This window comes from Triturus cristatus, chromosome 6 (assembly GCF_964204655.1).
Source record: "Triturus cristatus chromosome 6, aTriCri1.1, whole genome shotgun sequence".
Taxonomy (NCBI): Eukaryota; Metazoa; Chordata; class Amphibia; order Caudata; family Salamandridae; genus Triturus; species Triturus cristatus.
The window spans coordinates 31,244,887-31,267,018 of record NC_140589.1 but is presented as its reverse complement, the minus strand read 5'-3'; the positions used below and the strand labels follow the sequence as shown (position 1 = coordinate 31,267,018).

Sequence of the window (22,132 nt, the reverse complement as noted above, 5' to 3'; positions counted from 1 at the left end):
CACTTACCCAGGCGCTGGTCATCAGCCGACTGGATTATGCAATACCTTGTTTCTTGCCTCTAATGAATCCCTCTTGTCCCAACTACAGGTTGCCAAAACACAGTGTCTCTGCTGGTTAACAACCTGCCTTCAAGGACTCCATCAGCCCCCACACTCAAAGCCTTATATTGGCTTCCGATCTGCAAGAGAGCTGTTCAAATGACTATGCATAACTGATAAATCCCTCTCAGTACCTACATAACAGGCTCAATTCCTATACCCCCAGCAGAAACTTGTTATAAAGCAACCAATTCTTTCTATGCCTCTGCCAAATTCGTATGGCTAAATATGGAGGCCGTGCATTCTTTCACCTGAGCCCACTTCATTGGAACAAACTATCACTGACTCTACGAACATGAATAGGGTTTACAGAATTCAAGAAACACCTTATAACTTGGCAATTAGTGAAACACCTTCCTTATACTAGCTCTGTCTTCCAAGCGCCTAGATATCCCTTCCGGGATAAGACATGCACTATATTAAGCAATTCTTAACATAACATAACATCCTGTTTTCATTTTTCTTTTAACTGCTTTATTTACAAGGCAGCCACAGACATGGTGGTCTGCTTACCCCAGCAGGCCACCATCCCTGTGAGTGCTGGCCATTTCCAATAAGGTCAGAAATTGCAACCGGCTCATGAATATTAATGAGGCAGGTTATATGTGACCCCATTGGGAATCACAAATAGTGTCTGAGACACTGTTGTACATTCCATTTTGCGAGTCACAAATTGTGAGTAGCAAAACAATGCAATTTTCGACCCACAAAATGGAAGGTTTGTACATCTGGTCTTTTGCTTTTGCGGGAGTTATCTTCTGTTTTAGTCTTCAGTTTTTACTGCATACATATGCCACCTCTATTGAGCATATAACAAGAGTCAGTGGGAGCCGATGCATGGATCAGTGGTGAGCGAGGGTGTAAAGGTGGGTAACAGAAGAGGTAAGGGGACTGTTTTTAACCAAAGGACGCATGCTTCCCCTCGTTAGAAAAAAAGCGGCATGAGATTTTGCCGCTGCTGGAGCCAAAGTTAACATGTGATTTTTCCATCCAGAATAATTGGGTCAGTTTATTCCAAAATATACAATTGATGGACAGAATGCTGGACAATGCAAACATTCATCCCCAGTCACAAGGATCAGCATTCTTTTGCTCACCACACCACCCCAGTTTGGACCCAGCCATATGCAAATTCTCTCGATCCTGTTCCTTGTGGGAACAGTCCAGCCCGAACTGTCAAGTGAGGTCCTCCCTGGACTGGAAACAAGCATCCTGGGGCCGGTTTCAGGGTTCTTTTAGCAGTTTATTCCAAACCTCGTGAATCAAGGTGCAGAATACCCTAACCTATGATAACCAGGCAGAGCAAAATGAACACATACAAACATGCATTAATTTCACTCTGATTCCCTTGGAATGACACCTTAAAAGCCTAGAATGAAGCAAGATGGTGTGACATCAGACGTTAATGTTTGAATAGAAAAACCATGAAGTAGTAGGGTGACACTGCATGGAACTGTGAATTCAAGCCAGGAGTGATACTGCTCTATAAGGAGTGACACTCATGCCCAATGAATGAGGTTATACTGAAAGTAATGAAATGTATACCGAGTAAGTAAGACTGTGGTCCAAAGAGTGAGACTTATATTTAATGGGTGAAGGATTGACGCCTTTAACAGAGAAAAAAAACAATGATCTGTCCACTTTTTAAGATTCTGCAAAGGCCCAGATATGAGTTATGACCTTAACAGAACAAGGGTATCAGTAATTCTTAAACCAGGAAAGGACACCTTAGAATGCTCTACTTCCTGCTCTATATCATCCATAAACTCAGATGTGAAGATACAGGTCATGGTTCTTTAATAATAAAAAAGCATTTAAAATATGTTTGCATGAACATTCGGAAGGCGATGCAATTTTGCCCACCTCATCGGCCTTTAGGGCATAACCTGACCCACATCATACTGATGGGTTGATGGTATTAAATGAAAAGAAGGAAAATAAATTACAACTTTTTTGTATCCTAAATGCACGTCTTTAATTCAGCTTAAGAAGATCCACAAATCAGGTGATCATGAGACTTGAATTTAGTCTATCATCGATTGAGGCAGTACTCCTGGCTTGGAAAATCAACTATTTCTGTGACTGATCCTCTGCAAAACCCACCTCACTGAGGAGCTTGATTTATCAAGAACTGACACAGAACAATAGGACCAGCTCAGCTTTTTCTGTTTATCAAATCAATTCCGTTATCAAAGAACACAATTTACCCTTGCTTAAGGATCTCTTGAAGATGCAATAATTAACCCCCTAAAGAGCCATTAGGGAAGTTCTACAGGAGCCCTTTAATTTGAGACATCTATTTAAAGTATCATGTTGAAAATATCGTAGGCAACGTTTCGAATCATACGTTCAGTCCGGCGGGAAATACATTGGGGCAGATTTAAAAGTCCCTTGCAACACTTTTGCGCTGCCGTTGCGTCACTTTTGTAAAGCATGCAGCTGCATAAAAAATGCAGCAAATTTACAAAGTGACGCATCTAGGGAGATGCGTCACGTTTTAAAGCCCTGCGTCACATTATACCTGCGTCAGGTATAATGAATGCAGGATGGCCGTTCCCATGCAGGAAAGCCTCGTAAAAGTGACGCAGTGAAATCTACAAGATTTTGCAGTGTCACTTCTAGGATACCACTGCATCAAAACCTTATGCCTGCTTCAAGCAGGCATAAGGAGTGACACAGTGTATTGGGAATAGGCCTCAAAATGCATTTCTGGAGTTGCTTCGTGCTTATGACACTACTCCAGCAATGCATGACTTTTGCCCCAAAAGATGCGTCAGAATTTCTGACGCATCTAACAATCCTTGCGCTATGGTGCCTGCATTGTAAATACGGCGCATCCATGGTGGCGCAAGGGGTTCGCAGGGTGTCGCAGGGAAAGTGACACATCTCTACAGATGCGGCACTATCTTGTAAATCTGCCCCATTGATTCAAATTGAGAGGCATCAATAAAACAAACATTTATGAGATTCTGTCTGTTGTACATTCAGTTAAAACAATTAAAAGGTTCCTAGAAGTACACATCTAATTCCCCAAACTGCAGACTAATTAGAACATATTATCTGCATTTCTCCAGGGATGAGCTACATTCAAAACACATTTGTATTGCATTGCTTCAGAAAGCTTTCAGCCACAAACAAACACCTTGATTGAGAGATTAACATAATTTCTGGATGTAGCCTCTAAAAAACTCATATTAAATGTAAACAATGGGCATTTAGCAAAGGACGACATTTGCTTCATGAAATAGGGATAGGGTATTCTTTTTTTAACCGTATTACTCTTATGAATGACTTTTAATATTCTCTGTTGTGGATTTGGGATTACCTAACTTATGTATGTTTTACATGTTGTTTAATCTATGAGACAATCTGATGAATGTTTTAAAACATGTATAGACAAAACATTACTGCCACTAATTTTAATGTAAACTGGTCTGAGTGTGAAGCCCTGCCCTTAACTCTGAGGGGTAGAAAGGCATTATTTGGGGACCTGCTTTTAAATGGTTGCACAGTGTTGAAAAGTGGTTTATTCGTAGTTTCAGCTAGGGTCTCAATAAATTAAAACCTTGCTCAACCCTTGGCAGCTGGCAATGAGCCGGTAGGCTTAAATTGGGAGACAGGTGTATAAAGCATTTAAAAACAACAATATTTTAAATAAGTAAGACACAACACAGATAAAAAGTCTAACCCAATTTATAAAAATAGATTATATTTTTATGAACAAGTAGGCACCAAAACAACAAATATCCAATGTAAGGAAAAAGAGTTATGATTTTTTAAAGAATGAACATTTTCTAGTGCTTAAAAATCAATAAAGCCAAATTGAGAAATATGGTCGTCTTTGACCGGGACAAAGTCAAAGTAACTGCCTGTGCAGGCACTGTCATCAGTATTATGATGTCCCTTTCCCTCTGCCTTTTCATGGAGGTCCGACTGCCATGAAAAGACAGATGGAAAGCGAGTTTGGGGGCTCCTAGCAGGGTCCCCATCCCACCAGGGCCTCTGCTATGGGGCACAGAGTGCACCCGAGTGCCCCCTGAGACATCCATGGTGCCTGTCACATAGTACAGGAATGTTTCTTAACATACCCATTTTCGGGCCGCAGCACAAGCCTCAATGCAAAAGGGCATGTTTCCAACCACCTACACGGCGGTCAGATCGTAATTCGGAGGTCAGGATTGTCACCTACTTGTCGGGCAGTCCTGATTCTGAAATTATTGCGGTTGGATGCTTGTCCGACTGCCATCGTAAGCAGCCCCTATGTGCCTGGTTCACAAAGGTAATCCTACACATTTGCGTAAGTTTTCACTTTTCATTACTCACAAAACTGCATTCTAATTGTAAGTTTAGGAGTGTGTTTGGGGGAACTCTGTACGTAAAAAGATAGGACCAGCCTATCCTTTTATGTGAGGAGTTCTCTACCCTGAGTGCGGGGATTCCGCCCCAAGTGCTGCTATTCAGCCCAAGTGGAGAGACTCCACAGTAGTAAAACTACTACTCATACGTGCCTATGTGAATATCAAAATAGTGGTAAACTTAGACTTCAGTTTAATTTTACCTTCGTGAATCAGGCCTCCTGTCACTGGAACCAGCTTTCCACAGTAGATGAGCCCATAATAAGGGCAACACAAGTCCTGGGTTGCTTGTGTTCTGGTTCAGGGAGGAGTTGGTGTGGAACTTTGGGCAGGACTATTCCCATTGGAACAGGATCAAGAGTGACTTGCATATACCTTGGTCCAAACTAATGGTGGCATTGTGTGCAAAATATCAATGGATTGGAATGCAACTCAAGTAATTATAAGTGGCTCCAATTCATTCAGGTATTCAATCCATCACTTTTCGTATACATTAATGTGTCACCCTACTTGGCATGGGTATGCCCAGACATGAGACCCATGCAAACTTTGTCATTGGATCCAAGCTATTCTCTGATAATGAGCCCATTAGGGCAAAATCGGCAAAGGGTTGGTTGTGTTCCAGTTCAAGGAGAACTTTGTTTGGCAGTTTGGGCTGGACTGTTCCTGTTGGAGCAGGGTCAACACTGATTTGCATATAGCTGGGTCCAACTGAGGTGAAAAATAGCAATGAATTGGGATGCGGTCAGAGTATTTAACAGTGGCTGAAATTAGTTCAAGCATCTCATCCATTGTTTTTTTTTATAATTTAGTGTGTGCACACAGCAGGCCTACTTCCCAAGCAGCAGTATACAGCTGGCTCAATCAATGAGCAGTGTGCACACAGCAAGGTCAGTCGGCAAGCAGTATGCATGCAGCAGGCTTAGCCATGTATTCTGTGCACACAGCAAGCTCAGTCAGTGAGTTGCCTTCATGCAGAAGGCTCAGTCAGGTTTCTGTGTACATGCAACAGGCTATCACTGGCTTGTGTGCAGAGACTCAGTGAGCGAGATACATGTATGCAGCAGGCTTAGTCTGTGAGCAATGTGCACCTAGCACAGCACTTGTACAAAGATGGTGTTTGTTTGCTGGAACTGATTTCACATTTATCCACCACTCCTCTCACTGTTTAACATGGGGAGCACATAACTGCTAGCAGGAGACTGGCATAAATTATAATCAATCAAATGTTTGAAATGCCTACAGGTGTTAGGTGACAATTAAACATGTGTCAGGCTCAAGATTTACAGATGTCCTTGTTTGTTGCTCCTTGACAAATCATCAAAAAGTTACGAGCATCTCTGGGCCACTCAGATACATGAAAACCTAACCAGACCTCAGAGACAGGGCAGCCCCTCTCTGCACATTATCCCTACCCTTGATAAACAGAGCACTGGGGACAGCCCATTATTGAACCCCTGTTATCTACTTCACTCCCAAGCGACCCCCACATAATTTCAAATAGGGGCTTTACCTAACCACAGTCACTGCCAGGTCAGGAATATCCACTAACTGAAGGCCTCCCCTCAGAACTTGTAGCTTCTCAACCCTCTGCTGGCCAGAGTAATTTCTGACCCCAGCTATGTGGTGCCGCTACTGGGCTCCACATCTTCTCCAGACAGCTCCCTCTGTTCATCCTCCATGAAGAATACAGAGATGTGCCACCAGGTATTCTCCTTCTATTCCGTGCTCCCTCAAGCTCTTAGTAGCTGTCATCCCTCCTAGAGCTCCTTCCGCACTGCCCTAGGGGTCGAGGGAAGCCCCCTCATCCATGAAAGCACCTCTGATTCCCAACACATGACAACCACTTCAACATTTCTTTCTTAGGGGCCTGCTGTCCTCATGTCTCCTTATTTTTTTAATAACATTCACCTCACAGCCTCACCATATTGGGACTCTGTTGGTTTCAAACATCTAGTCTAAAACTTTATGCTTAGGACATTTCACCTCTCCCAAGCCAGTTTGTCGTCTCTTCCCACAGCAGGGTCCTGCTTAACATAAAGTTCCCTAATGTTTCGCTCATCACTGCCACTGCCTTGAGCTTTCATTTCCCCTCCCCATCAGAATCTGTGCTGCTCGGAATGAAGTTTTACCACCACCTTTGATATGCAGGAGGATTTGGATGGTGCCATGTCTTGATTTTGTTTCTCCTGGGCTTCACCTGAACCGCCTCCTGCTGAACAACTTCCTGGCAGGGGTGCCCTCTCACCACTGTGCCCTCTCTGATCAGGGTGAGTTTGGGAACCTCACAGAAGAGGAGCTCCTCCTCACAAGCATCCCCAGGGAACCTGATAGGACCTTCAGCTCCTGCAAGATGTACAGAGAGCCCCAATGGCACCTGCTGGAGAACTCTATCTGGAGAAGACCGGGTGACTACATAGGGAGACCATCCAACACCTCCTACTGGAGACCACCAACACCTTCTCCTGGGGACCATCCCACACCTCCTCATGTGGACCACTCAGTGCCTCTATCTGAGGAACACCCAACGACTCTTCCTGAGGGCCACCCAACACCTCCTCCTGGGCACCACCCAACAACAGCACCTGGGGACCACCCTGCACCTCCACCTGGGGACCACCCAATGCCTCCACCTGGGGATCACCCAGCACTTCCTCCCTGCAGAGCTGAAAGCATGGGTAGGCCCACATCCATTCACGGTTTACCTCCATGACAGCCACCCAAATAAGAGCTGATGAGATGACAAATGTATCATATAGTGAAATTAAGGGTGAGAGTGTGGACAGTTAGTCCAGGAAAAATGTGAGCATAACAGCTAAAGGCTGAATTGAAAAGCAATACTGCCTAAGACACTAAGTACTTGTTGGAAAGTACTGGAGTTATTTTACCGCATGGTAAATTCAAATATCATATTACAGTTTCTACTCCAAGTGTCATGTAATTGCAAGTAAAACTCATTGAAATGATGAATTACCATGTCGGACTGATTTTTCTAGTTGTAGAAAAGTACCGAGTTCCATGCAGCTATTCCATGCAGTTTTATCGCATACATTTGCTTCCTCCATTGAGCATACGGTAAATGTCAGTGGGAGTCAATGAATGGAGTTGTGAGCGAGGGGGTAAAGGTGGGAAGTAGAAGAGGTAAGGGGACTTTGTTTTAACAAAATAATGCATTCTTTCCCTTGTTAGAAAAAGGGACATGAGACTCAGCACCTGCTACAGCCAAAGTTATCATGTGATTTTTCCATCCAGAATTGTTGGGTCAGTTTGTTCCAAACCTGGTAACTCGAGGTATGGGAAACCCTAACCTATGATAATCAGGCAGAGTATAATTAACACATACAAGCATGCATTGATTTAATTCTGCTTGACTTGGAATGATACCCTAAAAGTCCAGAATGACGTTAGATTATTTGAGAACAGAAGTTATTTTTAGAAAAACCATGAACTTCAAGGGTGACATTGCATGAAATTGTTAATTATGGCCAAGAGTGAGACTGCTCTATAAGGAGTGACACTCATGCCCAATGAATTGGGTTATACTGAAAGGAATGACATGTACACCCACTAAATAAGACTGTGGTCCAAAGAGTGAGATTTATACTTAATTGGTGAAGGATTGACGCCTTTTACAGAGAAAATTTTTTTGATCTGTTCACTTTTTAAGATTCTGCAAAGGCCCAGATATGATACTCAAATAGGAATTTTTGGAAAACTGTCTGCATTAATGTTCAACGTGGCCTTTTTGTCATTGTTTACTTTCATTAAGGCAGCTCCTGAACACATCTTAAAGTGTTTCCCTTCCCTATTTCTTTTACTGCTAAAAGTATGTAATGATAAGGGGAAACATTACTGGCTTTAGGTGATCTTTCCAATTTTTGTACGAGCAGGGACATTTAAATACTAGTCATGAAGGAATAAACCCAGCCCGCTGGTAATATCAAATGACTTTGGTACAAGGAGTGAGACTTATTTCCAATGGGTTATACAGTGGTCCAAAGAGTAAAACGTGTATCCAATGGGTGAGACTGTGGTTCAAGGAGTAAAACCTATATCCAATGAGTAAAACTGGTGTGAGGAGTGAAAGTTAAACCTGATTAATGTAACTTTGCCTAAAGGAGTGAAACCTACAAATATTAACAGAGACAGTGCTCTTGGAAGTGGTATTCACACCTATTGAGTGTGTTAGAGCTCCAAGGGGTAAGCCCACCTGTGGTAAATTTAAATTACCTAGACTTAATTTATGCGGTAAAATTCAATAAGAATAACTCAGTAAAAATAAGAGGCAGAATCCGTGGTATTTGAGGTTTTAAAATGGGTTTATTCCTTACAAAGGAATTGGTTCGAACCAGGCAATCGGATTCCGTCACCACGAAGGTTCGGGAAGGGAAAAGGCAATACTTTATTGACAGGTTGTCATATATATAGTCAATGCATTACAGTAAAGACATATGCAGAAGGCGTAACAGCTGAGAAGAGAGATAAGAGTACACATACGTAATGAGAAAAGGCGTTACAATAGGCGTGCATAAGGGCGTGTACTAGAAACGTCATTCTGAGGATGTCACAGGTGGGTGGATCCATAAGAGAATCCTGCAAAGTCAGCAGAAATACATAGCAGAGGTGCGCGCACAGTAGCATGACGTGTGATTTGACGTGTAACTGGAGGGTGAAGGGGACTTGACATTTAGCCCTACATGAGGAGACAGAAGTCTGGGATGTCAGAACAACCTAATCCCAAATCGTATCTAATATCTTGTGTTTAAGGAACTGTATTATCTGGAAGGAAAGGTCTCTCAGGCAGAGGCTATCCTATACTGACTTCTAGTACGTGTATAAGTGTCTACGTGTCTACATGAGATGCGAGGGGGCATGGGCCTACCATGGTAACAGGAGCTATGAATTACTTGCACGGAGACAGTAAGGCCGGGCCCTTTGCTCTGTAGCTGGAAGGATGTTTACCTAAACTACTTAGACAGGAATGCATTTCTCGAGGAGCGGAGCAGATAACTTGAAGGCTGAATACAGTCTTGGCAGGCAACAGGCCGGGCCAGGCACCGTTAGCCGCGCAGGAAGTAAGACAAAGGTCATGGATACAGATGCAGGTCCAGGCTGGAGCATTCAGAGGCAGAAAGCAGGAAAAGCTCGATGGCAGAATTCAGGGCCTAACTTGCCAGAGCTGAAGAACGTGAAAAGTACACCATATAAAGACGGTGGCAAGGCATACTTAGGAACGGAATATCCGAAAGAGGACATGTTAACGTTGGACACAATTGTATTTGCGTCTTCATAGCTTGAAGTGGAGGGAACATACATGTACTTGTAGCATGTACATGGAGCCGTTGGGGTCTAAGATAGGGGACACAATTGATCATAAAATTCATATTTCCTCACACCCCCAATGACTGATATGCTACTTTATGATGTGATATTCACTCCCAATGAGTACAACTATTTCCCAAGGAGTGCCCTTGACACCCATTGTCTAAGACTGTACTCCAAGAAGTGAAAGTCCCACAAAATGAGTGAGGCAGCAGATAAGTGACATGGACTCGTAACTAAAGCATCAGACCATGCTTCTAGGAGTGACTGTGCTTTTAGGAATGAGACTCATATCCAGAGAGTGAGTCATCATAAACAATGAGAACCCTGTGCTGATTCATTCATACTCAAAGCCCTTGTATGCCATATATCCAAGGCCAAATCCGCGTGGCAACTTTCATTCTTAGATGATGCCTCTCAATCAGGATTAAGTGCCCAACACAGCTCTGAGACCACACTGATTGCCACAGGAGATGACAGCAGAACACCGCTCAACCGTGGAGAAATGGTGGCCCTGTTCCTCCTTGACCTCTCTACGGCCTTCGATACAGTCTTATCAACAAACTCCAAAACATAGGCATACACCAAGACTTACTCAAGTGGTTTGCCTCCTTCCTCAAAGGACCCACACAGAGTATATGACTATCTCCCTTCACCTTTGCACCCAAAGACATCCTATGCATCGTATCACAAGGATTATCCCTCAGCCCCACCCTGTTCAATATCTACATGACCCCCCGCAGATGTCATCAGATTCCCACAGACTCAACATAATCTCCTATGCAGATGACACTCAACTTATTCTCTCGCTCACAGAGGTCCCTGCCAATGCCAAAACCAACTTCTGTAATGCCGTGACCAATGCAGCCAAATGTATGTGAGACAACTATCTCCAACCCAGCTCGGACAAAACTTCAGGTAAAACACTTCCACATGGGACCTCAGCAGGTGGCCTGCAGAACTCAGACCCACATCTACACCAACCGACCAAGCACGCAACCTCAGCATCACCCTTGACAGCCAACTGACCATGAAATGACAAGGGGAGGGGCTGTCGTGTAACCCGGAAGTACTGATATTGCGGACAGCAAGCATTAATCTGAGTGTACAGACGATCTGTACATTGAGAAGAGACCAGATTACATGAAACTAAAACGTAGAATTAATGGATGACCGCAAAATAAAGAGAAAGAGCCCTAAATCCTCCACTGCCCAACCACCTGTATCTGGGAGTGCTAGGAAAAATGCTGTGTCAACCAGTAAAACCACAGGCGTTTCAAACACTGCAGCACAGCCTGCAGCTCAACGACCAAAGTTAAAAAGAGGACTAAAAGAGAGAGCACGATCTCAGGGAGAGCCTAAATGGGGCGCGTCTAATGCAATCCAGCATTCCTTTCTTACCGATGTGTCTGATGTTCAAGAGATGGATAAGGGACTCCTGAGCCTCCTGAATGACTTCCACTCGGGGAAGCTGCAGGCCTTTGGTAACAACTGCTCAATAGAGCAGATGGAACACATACGAGGGATGCAGGAGAAATTGGCCCGCTTACATTTGGAACTCTACAGGGAGCTGGAGGAACTTCCTGAAGACAAAAGAAAAATTGCCACTGATTCAAATCTTGACCGGCTGCTGACAGACCTGGAAGAGTTGAATTTGTCAATCCGTGTAATCCCTCCTGCCATAGGGTTGACCGGAGAAGTCTGCCCTTCTAATTGTGGAAGGCGGTTAAAATGGCACAAGTTTGTCCTCAATGAGGAGAAGGTCATGGGCATAAGGGCAATTATGTCAAATATTATCCCAAGGCTATCAGCCACTACATTAAATGCTAATGAGGTTTCCTCCTTGTTTAGTAGTACCCCTAGATCAATAGGGGTCCTTTTTTCTATACCTATTCGAGCTGATGGCGATCGAAGGGAGCCGTGTCCAAAGGGTAATCCTGGCTGGTACTCCGCTCCCTGTCGGAAAGCAAAGCGAGAATTAATTATGGCAGTGAAGTTAGGGGATGGAGGGTTAGTGGTGGTTGCGCGGTAGAAGTATAGGTTAGCTCAACAGGCCGCTAAGAGAGACTGGGAGGACAAGTTTTGGAGTGACTTGAAATCAGCTAGTGCAGAGAAAAATCCGAGGAGATTTTGGCACTTAATTAGAGCTAAACATAGGCCCATAGACTCGCTCATTACCTGTAACATTCCTGAGGAGTCCTGGTTTGAGCATTTTTCTTCCCTTTATACCGTGAATATGGAGGATGAACTAGACAATTTCCCACCCACTTCTGGTTGTCATGACTCAGGAGTGGATGTCCCTTTCACAGCTAGGGAGGTTGAACACTCTATTAAATCCCTTGTCCCGCTGAAAGCTGCAGGGCCTGACGGCTTGCCTGGGGACCTTTTCCGCCTTAATCCAGGAGAGTGGGGGGTTCTAATTGCTTCCTTGCTTAACGCATCTGGGCAAGGAGCTCCACTCCCAGAGTCGTGGATGGGTGCTGAGGTCGTCCCGATCTTTAAGAAAGGGTCTCGGGATGACCCATCTAACTATCTCCCCATAAGTTTGATAGACTCGGCCCAAAAAGTGGCAGGGAAAGTAATTTTGAGTAGGGTTCTCCAATGGGCAGAAGAGAATAAAATATTATCTGACTTCCAAGCAGGCTTCAGGGCTGGTACCGGGACCATCGAACAGCCATTTCGACTGCTGATGATTTATTGGAAGGTGGTAGTTATAGGCAAAGGCAGCCTGTATTTGGCATTTATCGACCTGCGGACTGCCTTTGACCTAGTACCCCGGGAGTGCCTGTGGCGGGTCTTGGTAAAGTTAGGTATGCCCGCGTACCTACTGTGCCTAATAATAAAACTTCATGAGAACAATTATGCGCAGGTGAGGTGGGGAACCCAGGGACAAAGGACTGCTCGCATTAAAGTTAGCAGAGGTGTGCGCCAGGGGTGCGTCCTCGCTCCCACACTCTTTTCACTTTATATAAATGGAGTTGTGGATCACCTCCTTAAAATTCCAGCTGATTCACCATCCTTGGCAGGGAGGAAGATCCCAACTCTATTATTTGCCGATGACACCCTGCTAATCTCTAAGACCCCGGTTGGCCTACAGAGTCTCTTGGATGGTTTTGATCAATTTTGCAGGTTAACAGGTTTAAAGATCAATACTGCTAAAACCAAGTTCCGTGTCTTGAACCCTCCTAAAAAACTTGGTCGGCCCCCACTGCTTAATATGGCTCCCTTGGAAAGGGTCAAGGAATTTGATTACTTGGGCATACGCCTCCTTGATACCATGAAGTGGGACAGCCACCTCCACAAAATGACCTTAAGCCACAAAAGGGTGGTGGGGGCTCTTCTGAAGGAGCAGAAGGCATCCTCCATGAAACCTTTCGCCCTGGTGCTCGACATTTATGCTGCTAGAGCTGTTAGTGCGGCGCTCTATGGAGCAGAGCTATGGGGCGCTCAGAATATGAGTCAGTTGGTGTGCTCAGAGAACAACTTTTTGAGGGACCTGATGTCCCTTCCTAAGAGCACTCCCACTCTCCCCCTCCTGTTGGACATGGGATGTCGTCCCATCCAGGATCAGGCTAGGCTGCGCCCTCTTTTACTGTGGGCTCGCCTGTGGAGGGTCCCGGAACTGGCCAGTTATGCCGAGGGCCTAAAGGAGATTCTAGGCTTGTCAGGATGGGCAAAAATAAGGTGGTTGAGGGACGTGAAAAGCTTGTTGACTGAGCTTGGTCTTGAGGGGGCTTGGCATTCTCGGTCTGCTCCTCCCAAATCAGTCTTGAAGAACCTATACTGGTCTTGGGTAACAAATAAAAGAAATACTGATTCTAGTCTGTGCCATGCCTCTAGGGATTTTTTGCTTGTAAAAGACGTAGCACTTCGGGAACATTACTTGGACCTCATTACAATTCCCAGGGATAGAGCTTTGTTTTTTAAATTTAGAGTGGGTGTGTTGCCGGTAAGATCATTGACCGCCCGGTGGAAACCTCCGGCCCAAACTACACCCTACTGTCCCTTTTGTCCACAGGAGATAGAATCGATCCCCCATTTTCTGTTTGTATGCCCTGCCTACAAAGCGCCCCGCTCCAGGTGGCTAAAGCCACTGTGTAGGGAGCTGGGTACTCGACAATGCAGCGTGGCCTTGCGAATTTTGAGTTCAGATACTCGGCTGCTGTTTGTTTGCGGCTTAGCCAAATACTTAAGCTGGGCATGGCTCATTAGGACAAAATGGCTTCTACTAATTGTTTAATTATGGTCTCTGTGTTTAGACCTTTTTAGCTATTTATTGTCTATGTTTTTTATAGATTTTAACTTTGTTGTGTTTTTTACTTTTGTAAAGCTTTTAAAGATATTTTCTTATCGAAATAAAGCCACTTTGACTGACTGACAAGGGGCCCGATTCACAGAACTAACTTAAAACAAAATCCTAAACTTACTACCATTTTGGTATTCACAGAAGGCACTTACTAATTTTGGTATTCACAAAAGGCACTTACTCATTTCGGCATTCACAGAAATTAGTAGTCCTAACTTTAGGACTCCTAAATGCCTTCTGTGAATACCGAAAGTCTTAAAGTTAGAATTTTTCTCAGTTTAGGAGTAGTAAAGTTAGGACGCCTAACTTTAGGACTCCTAAATTCCTTCTGTGAATACCGAAAGTCTTAAAGTTAGGATTTTTCTCAATTTAGGAGTAGTAAAGTTAGGACTCCTAACTTTAGGACTCCTAAATGCCTTCTGTGAATACCAAAAGTCTTAAAGTTAGGATTTTTCTCAATTTAGGAGTAGTAAAGTTAGGACTCCTTACTTTAGGACTCCTAAATGCCTTCTGTGAATACCGAAAGTCTTAAAGTTAGGATTTTTCTCAGTTTAGGAGTAGTAAAGTTAGGAGTCCTAACTTTACTACTAAACTGAGAAAAATCCTAACTTTAAGACTTTCGGTATTCACAGAAGGCATTTAGGAGTCCTAAAGTTAGGACTACTAACTTCTGTGAAAACCGAAATGAGTAAGTGCCTTCTGTGAATACCAAAATGAGTTAATTAGGATGGCGGACGGACTGGAGTCCGTCCGCCATCTTGGTGTTAACTGGGACCATCCGCCATGCATGCAGCGGTCCTGCACACATGATCAGGATGCGTCTGCCACCATGGTGGACGGATCCTGCAGTTTAAGATTGGGGTGGGTGCTACTGAAAGCAGCCCCTGCCGCAGTGTTTAAATGCCATGTTGTGCATTTCAGAGCACTGAAATGTAGGGGGGTACTGTGGGTACCCCCCCAGTGCACCCTCACCTCCCCCTCACAAGGGGGTCCTGCAACAGGCCCCATCACTAATCCCCACCAGCCTTTTCATGGCGGCATTGCCGCCATGGAAAGGCCTGCACTACCAGGAATCATGATTTGGTAGACGGTGCCTGCTAGGCACCGCCACCATTTCTGGCCATCGGAATTGTCTGCCAGGCAATCTGTAAGATTGCTTTTGGCGGACGGTCTTTGCGTCCGCCACGGTCCGAGCGTGATTCCCTCTGCCATCGTAATATGGTGGGGGGAAAATCGCGGTACAATTGCTGAAGGACTGCAACCGCATGGCTGGCGGTGACAGGCGTTCCGCATTCGTAATCGACCCCTAAATTATGAAAACAGTGGAAGTAATAACCTTGAATAAAGATTTTTTTTTTTTTTTTAAAAAGGAAATAATAATATTTTAATTTATACAATTGGTGTGGGTGGTTTATTTTTATGGATAAATGGTGGGGTGGTAATTAACTGTAATTTTATAAAAAAAAAAAATATTAGGGCGTTTTAAACTAATATTTAATTATGTAATGTGGAAATAATTTTATTTTAATAAAGATTTTAAGATATGTGCTGTGGACTTAGTTGCAGTGTAAGGTACAATGCTAATTCAGTAATAACAAATCTAAAAATAGGTAAATATTTTCTTTAAATTAAGTTATTTATTATTGTATGTGTTAATTGTGTTGTGTCTTTTAAATTATATTGTATTTATTATTTTTTAATAATTTATTTTGAGATTATGGTTTTGTATGTGAATTATAAAAATAAGTGTAGTAATATTTTATATGTAATTAACTTTGTGATACATATTTATTCTATTTATTGTTTTATAAAACAATATATTATGTTTTTTACACGCATTTATAATTTTAACTAGTTATGATGTTATTGAAATCTGTTTATTATGTTGAAGTGAATTAGTTTGTTTGTAATTTTGCATTGACTGGAGTGGAAACAGTAAATTATATCCCTCCACTATCCCTATTTTGCACTAACTAGTACATTTTATCCCTCCACAATTCCACACTTTCCCTATTGTTGTACTTACTGGAGTAGGAATAGTAAATTTAACCCCTTCGCTAGCTAAAACTTTCCCTATAGTTACAATGACTGGAGTGGTGATAGTAAATTTCCCCCCTCCCCCATCCAACACTTTCCCTACTGTTGCCCTGACTGGAGTGGTAATAGTAATTTAAATATTACAGTTTATTTTAAATTGTTACAATTTATATTATCATGTTTTAGTTTATTTAAAATTATATTTCTAATAGTCAATGTTTTAAATGTGCAAAGGTATTTTAGTAAATTTGAATTTTTTTATGGTGTTTGCTTTTTTTATTTGTAGTTCTCATGGCTTGTTTTATAAAAAAAATTATGTTCATGGGTATTTGTATATGTTTATAAAATTTAAAAAAAGGTATTAAATTAGGATAGAAATTAAAAGTATTTGTTTAATAATCTTTTTTAATAAGATATATGTATATGTATGTGTATATGCATATATATATATATATATATATAAACAAGTAACCACTTCCACCAGCTTCGAAGATCCTTCTATCGCTTGTGAAGTAAGTACACGAACCGATTAAAGGTGCAATTTTCATTTATTTGCCCAGAGCGACGGCCATAACGTTTCGGCTCCCCTAGAGCCTTGTTCACATGACAGCGTTTAGCTCATAGTGCCACATATTTAAAGTGCTAGTGCTAATTACATTCAACGTCACATGGAGAAGTCACATGGGGGAATCACCATAGACATAGAAGAAATAAAAGCGCAAAATTATCAACTGAACCATTGCATTTTAGGAACAATATTAGGAATGGCTATAGATTGTACAATAGAATTGGGGAAGCATGTAGTATAAAACATAATATACTTCAATATTGCGGCATAAATGCCCGTACATCCTGTAAAAAGTATAAAGAAATTTTGTATATATATATGCCACCTCATCAATGGTACAAAAATTAAAACATCCTGATATTCAAAATCTATTTTGATGCCATAGTCAAAATCAGTGAATTTAGTCTGCTTTCGAATGCTGGTAAAAATAAATGTACTCCTCCCCTATAGTCGATGTAACGGAAAACATTTTTTTGAAATGTAAATAATAAAGTGTATCAATCCCTGTGCTGATCAAATGCTAAAATTATTTATTTTTTTAATTTTTTACCCATAAACATTCATATTCGAAAATGGTCACAAACACCAGTATATCATCTGGAGTCAAATACTAACAAAAAGGATATTATCATTGCTATTGAAAATACAAATAAATGGAAGTAAATAAAGGTTGAGATTCGGAGGGGCATCCTAGTAAGTCATAGGTGAGAACGAAGGGAAATAGTTTGGAAGATTCTTCCAATTAGAAGGCTTGAATGATAACCCCAATACTAAGTTCAATGGAACAGTGGATAGATACAGATGTGCAAATACGCAAAAATTCACAAAAGTAGTGCAATTTGTCAATAATAAATAGTAAAATACTAGATAAATAACTGTATAATTAAAACAATTAAATAGGTTAAGACAAATGACTAAAAAGCTACAAATTGCTGTTTAAACATCTGATTCCACTATCCATATAAAAATATATATATATCAGGGTAAAATCCAATAAGGAATAAATAAATATACAGTCATCACCAGATAGAGTCATTGCTTATAGACAGTAAGGCTGAAGAATAGACAAAATGTACATAAATACACGGGCCAATTTAGCCCAAACATGGTATGCAGGTCTTCCGTCATATTTAAACCTGATGGTGTCTTAGTATTCAGTTGTAGAATATAACGTGTTTCCAATCTGCGCAAGTTAGACTCACGGTCCCCTCCCCTCCTGCTGGGCTCAATAGAATCAATGACATAATAACTGAGTCCCTTGATGTCACTTTTGTGGGTTTCTCTAAAATGCCTGGCAACGGCGTAGGTATTGTCTTGGTTGGAAATAGCACGTAAATGTTGCAGCACACGCTTGTGGACTGCTAACTTAGTGCTACCCACATAGCTAAGATTGCATGGGCAGGTAAGGACATAGATCGCATATTCAGTTTTACACGTTAACAGCTTGTTGATCTTAAATTGTCTGTTGCTGAAAGGATCAGTAAAAACTTTTGTGTTGATACCATGGGTACATGCTTTACAGGTCTTGCACTTGTAGAACCCACTATTAAGTTGCAGCCAGGAAGTTTTGTCAATAGTTTCAGGATTAGTATTGACCAAGGCTTCTCTCATAGTGGGGGCCCTACTGTAGGTGATCAGAGCTCGTTGTGGGAGCAAAGGGCCAATGATTGGATCACTCCGCACAACGGGCCAATTCCTGTTTATGATTTTGCGTAATTCAGTTTGTTGTTTACTGTAACCCATGATGATTCTAAAGGCATCAGGTGAATTTTTGTCCTTCCTCTCTTGATTGGTCTGAGTTATGGCTACACTATTCACACTAATAGTAGACTTCAACAGATCATCACGGTTAAGGGCATTAGATCTTACAATGGCACTTTCAATAATACCTGTTGAGTAGCCTTTTTCCCTAAACCTTTGTTTGCTCAGCATCTGTGCTACTTCAAGATCACTATTGTTACTGCATATATGCCTAAGGCGCAACATCTCACCATAAGGGATACTTCTGATGAGATGGGGAGGGTGAGCACTAGTAGCATGGAGGGTAGAGTTGTCTGCAGTTGGTTTACGGTATAGTCTAGTTTCTAGCTTGCCTGCTTGTATGTACACTTCAGTATCAAGGAATGTGACACTAGTTTGGCTACAAGTTGCCGTAAAATGGAGATTAAGATTGTTAACATTTAAAATCTCAATAAAACCAAATGCCTCATCCAATGGAACCATTCCATACTACAAAAAGGTCGTCGATAAAACGTAGCCAAACAACCAATTTGTCATTGAGGTATTTCGCATGATCCCTCTGTAGTACCATCTCCTCCCAATATCCCATGTGGAGGCAGGCGTAGCTAGGGGAAAAACTAGCCCCCATAGCTACGCCCCTCAGTTGACGGTACAATAAGCTGTTAAACATAAAATTATTGTTAAGCAGGCAAAATTCCAGCATCTCAATCAGCATTGCGTTGTGAACCTCAAATTGTATTGGTTTACGTGATAAAAAGTACTTAATGGCCTGGATGCCATCATTGTGTCCAATACTCGTGTACAGAGAGGTCACATCAAGTGCTAACATCCAGTACTCATCTCTCCACTTGGTTTTGTTAATCTTACGTAAAAAGTCCCCTGTGTCTTGCACATATGAATCCAAAGATTTGACAAAGTCCTGTAAAAAGAAATCTATATATTGTGACGTCTTTTCATACATTCCATCCCGGGCCGAGATAATGGGTCTGCCCGGGGGTCTGATTGGATCCTTGTGCACCTTGGGAATAAAGTACAGGGTGGGGATGACTGGATTGTCCTTCCTCAAAAAGTTGTATTCCGCTTCAGAAATGAGTTTGTGTCTCTTCCAGCTAGCCAATTTACCCCGAAACTCATTATTGGATATCTGAATGGCTGCTGCAGTAGTACGGGTGTAGCAATCTCTATCATTGAGTTGATTAAAGGCTTCATGGTCATAATATTCCTTAGTCAACAAGACAATGTTGCCACCCTTGTCACTTTGGCGGCCCACAATCTTTCTATCTCCTTTGAGCTTAGAAATTAGCTGATAGTATTGCTGTGTTTGCCGGTTGTATCGACGTCGTTTTATCTGGGTTTCCTTATGCAGCGTCTTTATCTCAGCAATTACGTTTTCATTGAATATATCCAGTGCATCTTGTGGCATTATAGGATTGTATCTTGACTTGGGTCTAAACGGAGTGACAGGCCCCAGTAAGTTAAAGCCAACCTGGCGGTTGGCCTCACTGTTCCCGCCTGTTCCCTCGGTGTCCCATAGATCCTGCATGGCATCCTGTAAAGATGTTTTGTGTGCCGTGTCAATGATATTACGTCGATTGCTTTGCAGTGCAAAGGATTTTTTAAGCTTAAGCTTGCGTACTGCTTTATACAAATCGAGGCGCGTGGCAGCATAATCAAAATTGTTCCGAGGTGCAAAGGAAAGACCTAAGGAGAGGATTCTTTTGTCGTCATCTGTTAACTCCACAGGTGTCAGATTGATTATAGTATTAGCATCCTCCGGGGCTATTGATTCTTCGCCCAGTATCCTCTTCCTCTCCTCCTGTTTTGATTTGAGGCCCCTCTTCCTCGCCCTCTGCCTCTGCCTGGATTTGTAATTTGTACGTCTGCGTCGTGATTCATAGTCGCCGGCCTTGGGCGTAGGGTTTGCCTCCTCTCCACACATAAAAAATTCATTTCTTCAGCTGGGGTCGGTTTAGGAATCAAGCCTGCTGCCAAATTTCCACGTAATTCCGACTCAGAATCACTGCCACCCAATGAACTAAGGTCCGACTGGGTAGTATCATTCGTATGGGTAACTTTGTTTGTGCCCCTGTTGGGAGGAACTGCCTTCGATTTCGGAATTCACAGTGAAGCATACTTCCTTGCAAATGTAAAGATTTGCCCCAACTGATAATCATTGCGATCTCGTTGAAACTTAACCGTCTTCCTCTCCATAATTTTTGCTTCTTCCTTCTTGAGCCTGGCAGTCATATCATTCCTCAATCTAATTTTTTCATCAGTGTTGTCAACTTTATCAAGATCCTCGTTTAATTCATTGATCTCTTTAAGTAACTGGGCCCTGTCAATGTCAGCGTACTTGATTAAAATCAATACCAGTTTGCATGAGGACTCCAAGTTCGTTTCTGCCCATTCACGCATATATATATTCACTGAAAAAACCATAGGTTTCAGAGGCGTTATAGTTAGCTGGACTTTTCACTCGTACAAAACCATTGAAATTCCCCCGTTATAGTTAGTTCAGCTAACTATAACTCGCGCGCCCGCAATGCACTGCTGATGACGTCACATATTACATCACTCATGACATGGTCAGTGACATCACTGATGACATCTCAAATGACATCACTGATGACATCACTGATGACATCATCCAGTGAATGTGTGTTTTTCTGAAAATTACATATGTTTTATATATGTCTATCTCAAGGTCAATGGAAGAATAAATGGGTATATAAGTGTCTAAATGGATGATTTGTTTTTGAAAAATTGATTGTATAACTGACTGATTAAGTGTATCTTAGTGAATACATGGCTTAGTGAGTAATGTTTAAATATTTAAATATCTGTATCAGTCTCTCATTTTATGTATAAGTGGCTGCATGGGTTGGTGAGTAGCTACATGAGTGTCTATATAGGTTATTAGTTGGTTTTTTGAGTATCAGTATGAGTGTCTGAGTGTCTGTATGGTTCAGTGGGGGGGTATTACGTAGTGCATAGGTGCATGAATGAGTGACTCACTGTTTGTGTTGAAGACAGCGTGTGTGCCGGACTGTATGTGTGGATGAGTGTGTGCATGGGTGTGTTAGTGAGTTAATGACTGTCTCAATAGTGTCTTTATGAGTAACTACATATGTTGTAAACTAGTATATGTGACTATTGGTGTATATAAGTGAGTATATGTGAGAGTGAGAGATTGAAAGAGTTCCTGTATGAATAAGTATGTGTTTCTATAAGTGATTGTTTAAAAGACTAAGTATGTGTAAGTTTCTGTAGAAGTAAGTGTGATGGTGTGTGTATAACTGTATATGCAAGTAAATGGATGTTTGATTCTTTATTAGCATGAGTGACTATGTGTGTGAGTAACTCTATGGATGAGTGGCGTTGTGTAACAGGATGTATAGGTGTATGAGTACATATGAGGAGTGATATTGGTATGTTCATTGTTTTGAAAATTTTAGTTTCTATTTTTGAATGTGTGTATCAAAGGTTAAATTAGGGGGAGAGGAGGTCTGCCACTCTATCACAAGGATGATGTCATCAGTGATGTCATTTGAGATGTCATCAGTGATGTTATGAGAGGATGTCACTGACCATGTCATGAGTGATGTAATATGTGACGTCATCAGCAGTGCATTGCGGGTGCGCGAGTTATAGTTAGCTGAACTAACTATAACGGGGGAATTTCAATGGTTTTGTACGAGTGAAAAG

General features: G+C 42.1%; 1 protein-coding gene and 1 pseudogene across 1 annotated transcript in view; both read left to right on the top strand.

Moving 5' to 3' along the window:
• Positions 1–22,132, top strand: part of LOC146813687 (solute carrier family 22 member 7-like) — a 217,197-nt gene that overhangs the window by 17,166 nt on the left and 177,899 nt on the right. The window lies entirely within an intron of this gene.
• On the top strand, positions 10,826–11,808 carry LOC146813688 (coiled-coil domain-containing protein 28A pseudogene; annotated as a pseudogene).